General features: G+C 39.3%; 1 protein-coding gene and 1 pseudogene across 1 annotated transcript in view; one reads left to right on the top strand and one right to left on the bottom strand.

Annotated features, from left to right (window-relative positions):
- The window catches only part of ZSWIM6 (zinc finger SWIM-type containing 6), a 194,030-nt gene that overhangs the window by 143,343 nt on the left and 35,309 nt on the right, over window positions 1-15,378 (bottom strand). The window lies entirely within an intron of this gene.
- Window positions 13,119-14,773, top strand: LOC140633101 (membrane-associated tyrosine- and threonine-specific cdc2-inhibitory kinase pseudogene; annotated as a pseudogene).

The raw sequence follows: 15,378 nt of genomic DNA, 5'->3' as shown, positions 1-15,378 counted from the left end.
CCACTGTTCCCATTATCTCCTATGCCCTATCTCCTGTGCCCACCACGCAAGTGGTGTGGCTATGAGGAGGGACTTCTGAGTGAGTGCAAACCTCCATATCTGGAGGTGGCAGTAAATTATATCCAACCAGGCACCAAACAGTCTGATGTATTTGTTGCCATTCAAAAGGAAGAGAGAGAGTCAGGTTAGCTGCTCTGTGAGACCCCAGGTAAGTGGGCACGATCAACAAGGCTTGCAAGAGTTATGCACACCTCTCTGCCCAAGGGATATAGGGGTTGAGAGAATATGCTCCAAAAAGAACCAAGATACGGTGGACGGTTAATGATAGAGCCAAATAAACTACTCTGCCTGGTGGAGACATTATGTACAAAATATGTACATTCCATCATGAAACAATGAAAGAGGAAAAGAGACAGTGATAAAGCACCAATGCGCTGGCCTAGATATGCTCAACCGCTGAGCCACCAAGGCGTCCCGGAAGAACTCCTTTAAACACTAAAATGCGGGGGGATCCCTGGGTGGCGCAGTGGTTTGGCGCCTGCCTTTGGCCCGGGGCGTGATCCTGGAGACCCGGGATCGAGTCCCACGTCGGGCTCCCAGTGCATGGAGCCTGCTTCTCCCTCTGCCTGTGTCTCTGCCTCTCTCTCTCTCTCTCTCTCTCTCTCTGTGTGTGACTATCATAAATAAATAAAAATTTAAAAAAAAAAAAAAAAAAAAAAACACTAAAATGCGGGATCCCTGGGTGGCGCAGCGGTTTGGCGCCTGCCTTTGGCCTAGGGCATGATCCCGGGGTCCCAGGATCAAGTCCCACCTCAGGCTCCCTGTGTAGAGCCTGCTTCTCCCTCTGCCTGTGTCTCTGCCTCTCTCTCTCTCTCTCTCTCTCTCTGTGACTATCATAAATAAATAAAATAAATAAATAAATAAAAATTAAAAAAATAAACACTAAAATGCTTCTATTCTTGCCACTTTCAGTGAAAAGCTTTCTCAAAATAATTAACTGCCTTATTTTTTTTAAAGATTTTATTTATTTATTCATGAGAGACACAGAGAAAGAGAGGCAGAGACACAGGGCAGAGGGAGAAGCAGGCTCCTCACAGGGAGCCCGATGTGGGAATCAGTCCCAGGGCCTCCAGGATCACACCCTGAGCCAAAGTCAGACGCTCAACCGCTAAGCCACCCAGGCGCCCCTGCCTTCTTAAATGTAACATACCAACCATCACTAAATAGTAAGTGTGTTACATCAAGCCCATGGTATCATACTATTTGAGATGAAAGACCACACTCATCTTATAAATCGAAGGGGCCATGACAACATAGTCAAACCCCATGACTGCAGGATCTCCCTCATAAGATTCATCTAAGATAGAGAGCCAAAATGTTTAAAACATGAAGAAAAAAAAAAAAAGACCATTTACATGTGGCTCACTGGATCCAAAATTTATTTCAGCAATTTTGGGGACACAAAGGTTCCAACATGCCTAAATTCAAAGTCACTCCACCAACATTTGGGCTTCTTCCCAGCAAAGAGAAATAATACCCATCAGGGCCAAAATGGTTACCTGTAATCTTAACATTTCTTAAACCCTGTTGTCGCATGACTTCATATTCAACTGAACAACAGTAAAGCAACTGTTCAAAATGCTGTGCTGGAATGGTAGTATTCTTTTACCCTTGTGAATCTTTCCTCCCTGCCTAGACTCTCAGAGCTATGTACACTTTTCACTACCACACTTGATCTAAAAACTATCATTTGGAAGACTTTCTGTCAAGAATGATCAGAGATTCTCTGTTGTAGCAAAAACAACATTTTAACAGTATAAACCTGATCCCTATCTGGCAAATTTTTAAGAGATTGTATTTATTTATTTATTTGTTTATCTATCTGAGAGAAAACGGGCGAGAGAGGAAGAGAGAGAGAGAGAGAGCACGCGCGCATAAGCAAGGGAAGGAGTAGACGGGGAGAAGAAGGCTGTCTGCTGAGCAGGAAGCCTGAGGCAGGCTCAACCCCAGGACGTCAGGATCATGACATGAGCCAAAGGTAGACACTTAACCCACTGAGCCACCCAGGTGGCCCTGGCAATTTTGTTAAGTATCATTAAAGTGGTAGTTTTTCCATCAGTCTTTCTGATGACTTTAGCATTTGTTTCATGTTTTCTAAGTAAGATGATTGTATTACTTGAACAGTCCCAAAAGCCACTGGCATGTGTAAGAAAAAATTCTTATACATCATTAAGTACAAGATGAAAAGAAGAAATGTTACAATAACATTGTTATGCTAGGCATCAACCTTTCTGGGCCTTCACCTACTCAAAACAGGGTCATGATTTCACTTATGACTACAGCCAGCTGCTAGAGTGAAAAAGCCAGCCAGCCACACTGCCCTCCAACTCCATCCTCTGCCTGTCACCATTCCCCCACCTCCCAAAGCTGAAGGTGCAGTTCCAAGCTGCCCAGATCTTTAACCTAATGGGGAGGGGACACTCCTCAGCTGCCTAGTCTCTCTGCTGACTGTAGTTATTTGAGCACTATGCTTCAAACCTGAAAAGAAAAAAATTCTAAACAGAAACAAAATATAGGTTATCTGAAACTTTTTTAAAAATAAGATAAACTCATTCTTACATTGTAAAACTAAATTATACTTTCAAATAATAGTCTCAATCAGTAAGCACATTATTTTCCCTGTGTGTCCATTTTGGACACACTATTTACTGTACTTATTTCAGATTAAGAACTGCATCCATTGCTTTGAATTTAGAGAAACTTTACCTGGAGGAAAACCTCCAGAAAAGTGTTTCGAGGTTAAAGAAATTATACTGAGCATGTTATTTGAAAGTAAAACCAGTATGCTGTTTAAAAATAAGTCTATCAGGGTGCCTGGGTGGCTCAACTGGTTATATATCTGCCTTCGGCTTGGGTCATGATTCCAGGGTCCTGGGATCCGGCCCCGCATCAGGCTCTGGGAGCCTGCTTCTCCCTCTCCCTCTGCCTCTCCCCCCTGGCTTGTGCTCTCTTGCTTGCTTTTGGATACCCTCTATTTCAGTTCATTGCAAATTAGCTCTTTAACTTCCTACTTACCCCCTCACCAACCCCCAACATTAAATTTCTTCACAGAAGGCATCCTAACTTTACTGCTTTTGGTATAGCACTTTTAGGAAACTGGGGGGGAAAATGCTAGAGAAAGAGAGAATTGTTACCTCTCTTAGAGTCCAGTTAATTTTGTCACTATCTGCTGTGTAACTATATGAAAGTACCTAATCACAAATAAAAAACACATCTCAAGATTATCGATGCTGATGGGAGTGTCAAAGGCAAGGGCAGTAGAGTACTCACATAATCCCTTTGCAAAAATATCAGAGAAGAGTTGAGGTGGAAAAGGATTATATCTCTTTCAGCTCCAAAATACAGCTGTATATTCTGGCTATTTTTATCACCAAAGGACTGCTAACTCTAGGCAGAGTGAAGGAGAAGGTACGTAAGAGAGCAAGCAGGACCAACCACCACCAGACACCCTTGTCTATCAAATAAACAAGATGCTACTTAGTCTTGGCTGCATTCATCTGGAACAGAGCAGCTTTTGGCCTGCATTCCAGTTCTCATTTTCCTAAGCATATCTGTATCACTCTACTTTCTTTCCCTCAACAAAGAACAAAAAGTTTAGCAGGTGGGACCTTTACTGGTGTAACACATGTTAGTTATAACCAACTTCATCTGTTATATGGAGAAAGATATCTGCATTCCACTTCTCCATGAAAAGCCCTACTAAATTTTACATTTGTTTGGAATGAATTGTATTGCATTTATTTAGCAGTAAACTACATAATACACTGTGATGGAGAGATCTACTCACTCCACACTGCAGCGATGCCTCAACTGCGAAAGAAAAACAGTCCTTCTCATGGCACTCATTTGCTATATGCAGTTCCAGCTGCACAACAGGGAAAAATATATTACTCTGATGATCAAAGACATAATACACTGTATGCTGGTATTCCACAGCCAAGAGGCCACATGTCACAGACTAGAACAAAATAAACTGCAGCAACTGTCTGTTCACCACTGAGGCATGTGTGTGCCTTCCTTCATGCTTTAAGATGAAGCCATGACATCCATCACAATGTTAGTTACTTTGAGCTCTTTGTCCAAGACATGTGTACCTAACTCTAAATAAACTCAGTATCATTCACAAAGAAAACTCTGGAGAGGATTTTCACTTTAAAAAAAAATTGCAATGGTATTCTTTACATATTAAATCCTGCAATGACTCACTCCATAAGGAGCAGTAGAAGGTGTTTATGAACACACGAAAGAGTGTGCACTTGTGGTGATTATTCTAAAGTAGGGACTGGTAACTGCCGGCACAAAAACCAAAGGGAACAAAAGTCAACACTGAAGACTTAATGGTCAGTGCAGAGAGGTATATCTCCCAGGTCTCCAGCCAACATGTTCCAATAAACAAATATTTCTTCAGTACCTACTAAGTGCCAGAAAATCCTAGCCAGCTCAGCATTTCCTGCACTTCCACCCAGAAAGGACTCCTGATGCAATATACTCCATAACCTTGGTTTTGTCAAGATCTGAAGTCCTAAAAGCTGGAAATGGATATTATAGTACTAGTATTTTCAAAAATTAGTTTTATATATAGTAGGAAAACCATCCTACAGATGCTAACTGTTAGGAACATTTTTCTGGAGCTCTACTTTTACGAGGAGATTTAACTACTTACTGGATGTCCAAATGCTGGCAGTCATTTAAAGTTCTACAAAATCTAGTGTGAGGATAGTGATAAACAGAACAAAATAGTTCCAAAGCTATTTAAAATCATAAAGAATAGAGATGCCTGGTGGCTCAGTGGTTGAGCATCTGCCTTCAGCTCAGGGCGTGGGATCCCAGGACCCTGGGATCAAGTCCCACATCAGGCTCCCCACAGGGAGCCTGCTTCTCCCTCTATGTCTCTGCCTCTCTCTGTGTGTTTCTCATGAATAAATAAATAAAATCTTTTAAAATAATCATAAAGAACAAACAAAGCCATCGTTTCATCTTAAACATCACACAAAAGGGGCTTGACAGTTCTGTTTGCTATCAGATGTAACTTGACATTTGTGTTGCTAAGAGTCCTTTTTCAAAGTGTACCCATACTTTTAGTTCTGAGTAGCAATAACTGGATCTCCTACCTGCTATAGGACCAGGACATGCTAATAACATCAAGATGCAGCTAATCATCCTTTCATGTTTGGTGTATCACCAGAGTGGAAAATTTTTTGTAGAGGACATATATTTTCTTGGGAAAATATTGTATATAGGAAGGTTCATATTGCTTTGTTCTAGTGTTTACTTGATATTCAACAAGGGTGGGTCCAAATAAAATCTATTTCTCTTAAAGATATCCCTCACAAGGCAAACACCAATGAAAATGAAAAATCCCTAAAAGAGCGGTTTCTCAGACATATAGTAGGAAAAAAAAGTTTCCATTTTTTGTGGTATCAAATTATTTTTGTCTTCATACAGTAACCAACTCAAAACAAGTCAAAGGACCTTCTGGAAAAATGAAAATGTAAAAGGCAATGCATTACTCGACCACAAGTAAATCCTTACAATTTTAAGAGGACAGTATACTTCTGTGCAGTTGTTTAGATCATAGAGTTTAAAAGAAAAAAGAAGCAATAAGACACACTTCACAAATCCAAAAGGTCAGACAGAAAAAGAATTCGCCAGACAGAAAAAGAATTCCTTCACAAGGTCTAACCCAAGAAATCATAACAAGAAATAACATTTCTGAATTGATAAACTGAAGATACAGACAATGTTAACTTCTCAACTGTTCTACATCTACTTTTCTAATTTTTATTTTTGATTTTTATTATGACGTAAAATTGAAAAAAAAATTGAAAGCATGTGCTTGCCCCCCAGCTTCTCTCAAGGACACTTAATGGTTTCTTGTGAATCCTTCCAAAGATGCTGCATGCACATACATACAAGCAACATAAATGCTTGTATATTTTTATTCCCCCCTCTATTAAAATGGCAGCATAACCCACACCATTTTACATTTTTTTTTCATTTAACAAATACCTATATTACTCTGTATCAGTACAGTTTTCCTCATTCTTTTTGACAACTGCACAATATTCCATTAGGTGGATGGACCGTTAATTTATTTAGCCAGTCTTCTATAATGAACATTCAGGTTGTTTCCAATGTTTTGCTACTATAAACAATGCTTGAATACACTACTTCATTTCAATTTAGCATAAGCTAAATTCCTGGATACAGAACTGTTGGGTCCATGAAGTCTGTACATTTATAATTCTAACGTATGCTGTCAAATTATCCTCAATAAATAGTGTCCCAATTCATAATCCCACCAGCAACCTATGAGCGTCTTTCTCCACACCTATGCTAACAGTGTGTTAAATTTTATTTTACCAATGTGATGGGAGTTGTTTAAAGTGGTACCTAACACAGTTTTAATTTGTATTTCCCATAAAATGAACACCTTTATATTTAGTGCCATCTGTAACTCATTTATGTAAAATCTCCATCCACTTTGCTCATTTTTCTACTGAATTGTTGGTCTTTTTCTTATTGATGTGTAGAAAAATTTACACATTAAGAAAATTTGCCTCTAATCTTTGGTGAGTTAAATGATTTTTCAATTTATCTTTTGATCCTGCTTGTGTTAGTTTTTAATATGCAGAAACACTCTTTTATTTTTATAAAGTCTAACTTACCTTTTCCTTTTCTTTTATTGCCTCAGAGTTATAAAGTTGGGAAAACCCTCTTCATTCTAAATTGTAAAAAATTTCTCTCTTATTTACTTCTATTTCTTTTGTAACTTTGCTTTTTACATTTAAAGCATGATCCACTTAAAATTCATTCCGGTCAAAGTATGTATTATAGATTCCACTTTATTTTCTTTTCCAGTTGGCTCCCCAGGTATGCCAACACCATTTACTGAATAAATTTCATCACTGATTTGAGATGCCAATTTTATCATGTCCTGTGTGTTTTGGGGTCTCTTTCCTGTACTCCTATTTTATTTCATTGATCTGTAGATCTATACATGTGCCTTCATCACATGGTTTTAATTAATGTGGCTAAATAATATCTTTCAACATCTTCTAGGGCTGGTTCCATCTCTCATTACTTTTCTTTTTTAGGATGTTCCTGGCCATTATTGTATGCATGTTTCTATATTAATTTTAGCATTTGTTTGTCAAGTTAAAAAAAATCCCGTTAGAATTTTGGGGGGGGGGATTACTTCTAATTTACAGACAAAGTTAGGGAGCTTATTTACCTTTAAGAAACCACCTCAAAAAAAAAAAAAAAAAAGAAAAAGAAACCACCTCAAGGGACACCTGGATGGCTCAGTGGTTGAGCGTCTGCCTTTGGCTCAGGGTGTGATCCTAGATTCCTGAGATCAAGTCCCACATCAGGCTCCTTGCATGGAGCCTGCTTCTCCTTCTGCCTGTGTTTCTGCCTCTGTCTCTGTGCCTCTCATGAATAAATAAATAAAATATTAAAAAAAAAAAGAAAGAAAGAAACCACCTCAATAGCTGGCGATTTTGTTCCACTGAGTACTAATGGTGTGATTTGAGACTTAGTTAGAACATTCACATTTCATATTAGCATGTCCCCAATCACAAGATAATGGTCGTCTTCACAGGTATTGGTGGTGTCTGGCATTAACCTTCCTCCTACAGACACAAGGGTTATATGAAAAATGTATGAATGCCAGAAGTACTGCTAAAATAGTACATTCATGGAGTTTATCCATAAATTAAACATATATAGGAAATTATTCCATGGTCACATGTTTTCTTAACATGGAAGCTAAAGACACAAGTGTAAAGACCTGAAAAAGACCTCTACAGATGATCCAGACCAGGTTCTAAGCAATCTTTTCTTCAAAACATATCACTCCTATCATAATGGTTTATTTTATGGACTATTTCCTAATTTCCCATTCAAAGGACACTCTAAATTGGAAAATCATGTCTATTCTACCCCAGCATTCCTATGGAATTGTTACCAGATGTACATATATCTTTTACCATCATGTAGTTGGAAGCAAAAGGAATGATGGATGGGAGCAAAAAGTTGAGAGAAACAGTATTTTATATTAACATTTACAAAATTATAAACACCTTGACATACACTATCTCATTTGATATACATATACATATGCCTAAACATGAAAAATACATAAAAATGAAGAATAATTGTATAAGCAGTATTTTAAAACCAAAATATTCATTTCTACTGTATCCTGTAATTTTAATGCTACAAATCTTAGAAATCAAAAGAGAAACATGTTCTCTCTGCTGAAAGGTGGGGGGAACAAGATATAAGATTAAAGATGTATGCAGGGCCTGATCACAAAGAGCCTTAAAGACAACAGTAAGAATTTTAGACTGTAGCCTTAAAGAAATTTAAATATACAAAAAATATTGACCATAGCTGCTTTTTAAAAATTATCTGCATACAGTAAAGGATGGGTTATTTGTAGTATGGCATAGGAAGACAGAAAAAGCTATAGCAATGAACCAGACCGGTAATGGTTGGACTTAGGGTAGTAGCAGTAGTGATGAAGAAAGGATTTGTTTTAGAGATACTGAAGAGTTAAAAATGGTAAGACACTGATGACTTAGGAAGTAAAGACATCCAGTAAACATACTAGACTCATGAGAATAAACATTTCAAGCAGGTATGTGTAGTTTTGAGAGTAGGTAGGTAAGAATAGGAAAATGACCCAAAAAGAGAGGTAGAAGGTGACCCAGCAAAGAGGAGTGGAGTTAACCAGAGAGGCAAGAGGAAACCAGGAGGGCTTAGATTTATAAAAGTCAAATAAAGACTATGTTACAAGAAAGGGCAATCAGGCCAGCTTCAGTAGGTGTTGTTCAGCTGTCAAAAAGGATAAAATGTGAGGCAGCCCAGGTGGCTCAGCGGTTTAGTGCCACCTTCGGCCCAGGGTGTGATCCTGGGGACCTGGGATCAAGTCCTGTGTCGAGCTCCCTGCATGGAGCCTACTTCTCCTGCCTGTGTCTCTGCCTCTCTCTCTCGCTGGGTGTCTCTCAAGAATAAATGAATAAAATCTTTAAAAAAAAAAAAAAAAAAAGAATAAAGAATGACAAGAGTCCATTGCATTTAGTTATACTGGTATTCTTAACAACTACAGCTTGGGTGGAGTGATGGGACAAAGACCAGAGCGTAAAGGACTGAAGAAAGAAGTAGGAGGTGAAGCAATGGGAGTGATATCACTCTTTTAAGAAATCTGGACATGTTAAAAAAAAAAAAAAAAAAAAAAACCAACAACAAAGAAGTTACTGATGGAAAGAATGAAGTGGGAAGGCTGAGTGTCAAAGGAGATTTTTTTTTAAGATTTTATGTATTTATTCCAGGGTGGGGCAGGGGCAGAGAGGGAAAAGAGCAGAGGGAGAAGGACAAGCCGACTCAGTGCTGAGCAGAGCACCTGACGCGGGGTTCGATCACTGGACCCAGAGATCTTTTACCTGAGCCAAACCAGAGGCTTAACTGACTGAGTCACCAGGCACCCCAAAGGACAATTTTCTTTTAAGGTGGAAAAGTCTTCCCTATGTTTCAACAACAGTAGTAAGTCTTCCCTGTGTATGCACAACGGTAGTAAGGAAAAAAGAATATTCCTTCCTTTCCATAATGCCTCCAAATTAACAAAGGAAACAGCTTGGATTGCTGCTCATTTCTGGGGATGGTCTGTCTTTAAGGTAGTGAGAAATATTAGCCATCAAAAAATGGAATTTATTTGCTCCTAAAGATAAGGTCTCATATATCAACAAAAAATATCAACAATAAATCTCTAAAAAAGAAAAAATTAATCCAAAAATCTTTTATGCAGACACAAAAGAGTTTGTAAGAGAGGTCTGCTTACATTTAAATTTTAACAGAACTTTAGGATGTTTGCAACAAAAGAGAAAATGGAATTAAAAGTTTATATATATTCCCTATGTTCAACCAGTACTCAAAATAATCACATGAAGGAAAATAATCTGTAAATCCAATAGGTCAACTTTCTCTGATTCTTCCACAGATTAAAGGTTTTACAGATGCCTTGAAATAAAAGGAAACTGATGATTTCATGAATGGTTTGGTTATTTACACCCCTTGAGGCTCATACACAGCACAACTAATGGTTTTGCCTTGAGGCAAGAGATTTAACATATTGCCCTCCTAATTGCTCCCTGGACACTACACAAGGCCACGTGTTTCTGAAGTACAGATTCCTATATAAAACCCACCTTCAGAAAAAAAAAAAATCAAAGATAAATATCTCACCAAATACTCCTGAACCAATAAAATTGTTTTTAATACTCAAAATTTAACAAATCACCATATCAAACATTAGCTGATACAGTAGCTGATACAGCTAATAAAATTCTGGTTCTCTGATCTGGTTCTTTTCTAAAATAAAAGTGACTTAAGTGAACACATTAACAAACTTCTGGACATTTAGCTGTACTACAAATACAGTGCCAATTTCAAAATTTCAAATGGGAGAAACTTCATTTATAAGGGCTGAAAATATAAAATTTTGGTAAAAGATAAAATAATTTTTTAAAGGAGAAGAAAAACAGAAATAAGTTTTAAACTTCTGGAAAGGTGAAAAATATTCCCTATATTCAGAGAAGAAATCACAATGGAAAATCATTTAAATTCCTAAAAATTAAAAAAATCTTCCAAATGTCCAAAATGGGCAACTAAAATCTTGGCAAGATGACAGCACCTGCCCAACACTGCTGACTCCTGAAGGCAGGTGACATCTGTCTCCAGAGTTCATGCTCTCCACCACTGTGCCCCTTTATCCAATCTAAATCAACACGTGAAGAAGAATAAAATTCATGAAATAGGAAATGTGACAAATAAGCAAACATATAGGAAAATATTTAACTTCCTGAGTAACCTGAAATTTTCACATTAAAACAATAGGTAGTTATAAGGGAAGGGAGAAGAAATGTGTGGGAAATATCAGAAAGGGAGACAGAACGTAAAGACTGCTAACTCTGGGAAACGAACTAGGGGTGGTAGAAGGGGAGGAGGGCGGGGGGTGGGAGTGAATGGGTGACGGGCACTGGGGGTTATTCTGTATGTTAGAAAATTGAACACCAATAAAAAATAAATTAAAAATAAATAAATAAATAAAACAATAGGTAGTAACTTGTCTTGGGCAAACTTTTGATAACTTGCAAAATTGGTAAAAATATACAACCACAGTAATATCTAGAACTGGTAACTGAGGTGTGAAACTGGCAAGGAATTGGGCAATATGCACAAAAAGCCGTAAAAACATCCACATGCCCTTTGGCCCAGTTTCTTCTCCTAAAAGTCCACTTTTAGAGTTTTTTCTAAAATTCTAATTTTTTCCAAGTTTTCATTTTAAGAATAATTGTCCGAAAAGCATCTTTGTGTCTATCTTTGTGTCCCACTCCAAGGGGGAAAAAAATTAAAATATGGACAGAGTAGAAGGGGGTGCTTGCTGCATAGACACAAAAAGAGCTGGATATAAAAATATGCATTAGATGGAAACTCTTTTTAATGCACAGAAAAATACAAAAAAAGAAAAACACTAAAGCTGAGTACGGCTGGTCAATGTGATGGTATGGAATTTTCTTCCCCGCTATCTTACAAAAATTCCAAAATGCAGTTTAATTACTTCTATTATTTTAATAAAGCTTTGAAAAATGGGTGATCCACAGACCTTTTGCAAATTTACAATATAAGAACAGAAATCGAAGTGTTCTTTAAATTCTTCTCCCAAAACTGAAAAAGTACAACAATAAAGATGCCTCAGCTACATTGTTACCTATGATCCAAGTTCCACTGTACAGAGTTTGCAAAAAACGGGGGATTGTGAGCTTACTTAGGGCCTTAGAAGTTATTTCACTAGTAATTTTACTTTAAATGCAGTAGGAAAGCCATTTGAATTTTAAGCCGGTGTGTTTTATTATCTGATTTATGCTAGTCTGTCCATGTTTTACTTTGGTTTGGTGGTTTTTTTGGTTTGGTTTTGTTTTGTAATAACTGACATTCTAAATACTTAGCAAAATCTTTGCTGGAAAAGAAGTACTTACACTAAGAAAAAATTAACTTCATTAGATAAAAATCATATTTAATAATATTTTATTTATTTTTTAACAATATTTTAAATCTTAATAAGGTCTCCTCTACTAGACTGGCAGTTCCTGAGACCACAGGAATTTTATCTTAATTTAGCAGGGTGGCTGGTGCTTGCACAAGCATACAGAGCTATGCTTGAGGAGGGGAAAGACTAATGTCCCCTAAGTCAGGATAATCACAAATCACAACTCAAGTAAGCACATAGGCTGTCCGAATCCAAACACACCTATGTACAGTATTAAAACATTTCTGAAATAACTGGATGTGCCACCCAAAACACTAAACCAAAAATTTCAGCCAAACCTCCACGTCACCTAAACCTGAAATGAGGAAGACTCAGTTCTAGCCAACCATAAATGAACACATTTATTACAAGAGACGTTGAGAACTGTCTCTTTCAGTTACTATATAAAATGGTGGTTAATACAGAATGCTCATTTACTAAAGCTTAATCCAATGATGAAATTATTTCCTTCTGCAACAGTAACTTACACTTTCACTTACCTATGCCCAAAGACCTTTTGATTGTTGTATGAGAAATTCAATGGGGAATGAGAGATTTAGCTCTCCAAGAACTGCCACATTTATTACTAAAACCACTGGGTCTTCAGATCTTAGAATACAGGGATCTATATCCAGTACCCAAAGAAGAGATGCCGTATCGCTAAAACCACCAACAGACATTTGTACAACATTTAAAAGCTTTAAAAAGTCATCATATATAGAATATTATTGGATAGCTAAAATGTATCTAGACCTTTCTTTATAGCGCTCTCTCAAGGTGCTTCCTTCTCACATTATATGCCATCTGGCATTCCAATCAGCCTTTTAAGTTAAGCAAGGCAGGTATTAGATGATGAAACTGAGGCTCAGAAAGCTTAAGTGATTTCCCAAAGCTCACACAGCTATTATATGGCAAAGCAGAAAGTACACTTTGGAGTGAAGGACACTCTTGCCTGCCTCTCCGCTCCATGCCAGAGCTCCCTCAGAGAGCTAGCCAACTTGCATCTTGTGCAGGCAATGTGATCAAAGGGAAACTTTATGATGACATCCCAGATATACATCCTTTCTTGGTAGCCAGCCAGCAGTAAGAGTTGTTTCATCTACTGACACACATAATAGAAAACCCACAGTTCTTTACCCAAAAGGCAAACTGGTAATTAAAAAGGTAAGCCTCCTACTGAGCGAAAGCCCAGACTTTTTTTTAAGGATTTATTTAAAAGTTCAGGAGTGAACATCATAAAGGAAAATCAAAGACAGACCTCTCAAGGGTTTTGTTTCCCCCTTCTTTTCTAATGTTTACATCAAGCAAAACATCTCAATATCTAAAATGGCAATGCCAATTATCCTTATTTTGATAAATGACGACCTCTTAATAAGCATTAACACTTTTTAAATATTTTAAGTGAGTAATATGTTTCTAGAATTTATTAAACATCTATCTTTTGAAATATAAAGAATTACTGGTGCATCTGCTGGGAATCATTAGTAATTGTATTTTATATAAACTATAGTAGCTAACATGTTTTGAGCTCTCAACATGTGCTGTCGAGAAATAACTGGGTTATTTACATATAAAGTCCCACTGAATCCTCACAACAACCCTATGATGTAAGTACAAACAACTTTAAAATCTGTAGGGGCACCTGGGTGGCTCAGAGGTCTGCCTTTGGTGCAGGTGGTGATGCAGGCCTGGAAGGCCTGGTCCACCTTGACGTCAAGCCTGCCAACATCTTCCTGGGGCCCCGGGGCCGTTGCAAGCTGGGTGACTTTGGGCTGCTGGTTGAGCTGGGTACATCTGGAGCTGGTGAGGCCCAGGAGGGAGACCCCCATTACATGGCCCCTGAGCTGCTGCAGGGCTCCTATGGGACAGCGGCCGATGTGTTCAGTCTGGGTCTCACAGTCCTGGAAGTGGCATGCAACATGGAGCTGCCCCACGGTGGGGAGGGCTGGCAGCAGCTTCGCCAGGGCTATCTGCCCCACCGAGTTCACTGCTGGCCTATCTTCCAAACTGCGCTCTGTCCTCACCATGATGCTGGAACCTGACCCCAAGCTGCAGGCCACCGCTGAGGCCCTGCTGGCTCTGCCATGCTCAGGCGGCCTCGGCCCTCAAGCATTCTGTGGTACCTCAGCCAAGGGTGGGCCCTGTGGCAGGCCCTGCTTTCCTTGCTGTGCTGGCTCTGGCACGGATTGGCTCACCCTGCCAGCTGGCTGCTGCCGCCGAGCCCACCAGCCACCCCACCTGGCTCCCCACCCTGCATCCTCCTCCTGGACAGCAGCCTCTCCAGCAGCTGGGATGATGACAGCATGGGGCTCTCACTCTCTGCAGAGGTTGTCCTGGCCAGGGCTACTGGGAACACCTCCACCCCCCGCAGTGGCTCCCCTGCCCGCCAGAACAGGTACACACTGAGGGATGCCCTGGACCTGAGTGACATTGACTCCGAGCCCCCTCGGGGCTCCTTCCCCTCCTTTGAACCTCGGAACCTTCTCAGTCTGTTTGAGGACTCACTGGGCCCAGGCTGAGTCCACAAGCCAGCCTTGGCGCTTTTAACCTTTTAGCCACCCCCACCCCAATCCTCCTGGAGGCGGGGTTCCCTCTGGGAACTCCACTGGTGCCTCCTGCCTACCCATGTCTAATAAAATGTATTTGAATCTTGGGGGGGAAAAAAAATCCTGGATCCCCAAGGGGAGCCTGCTTCTCCCTTACCTATGTCTCTGCCTCTCTCTGGGTCTCTCATGAATAAACAGATAAAATCTTTTAAAAAAATGAAAAATATCTACTGTAGTATTTTATAAATATAGAAATGGAGGCAATGAACATTGTTAACAAGTCAGAAAGTATCTGAACTGGAATTTGAAGCTGGAAAGTCTAACCACTACATTATAACTGTCCGTGCTCTGCCTGTCGTCTTCTGGGGACTGGAGATTATGGGAAAGGCATGAACTCCGGAATCCGACTACCTAGGTTCAAATCCTAGCTTCCGTGCTTAATGAGTCTTGGAAAAGCTAGAGAAAAATCTCTCATTTTCTTGGCTACAAAATGAATATAAGGGTTGATAAAACCGCTCTTGCATCATGCGCTGTTAGGAGGAGAGCATGTAACGCCTTAATAAACAGAACTGGCTCAAACAGAGGACTCAAAAAGATCAGTAAGCAATAACACAGTGATCCTTCAAGGAACAGTGAGGTGGTTGGGGCTTTGGTCCCACACCAAACGGCCTCAAAATGCTT

This window comes from Canis lupus, chromosome 5 (genome assembly GCF_048164855.1).
Source record: "Canis lupus baileyi chromosome 5, mCanLup2.hap1, whole genome shotgun sequence".
NCBI classification, from domain to species: domain Eukaryota; kingdom Metazoa; phylum Chordata; class Mammalia; order Carnivora; family Canidae; genus Canis; species Canis lupus.
Note: the sequence above shows the minus strand (reverse complement) of the source record. Positions and strands in the feature narration are given on the sequence as shown.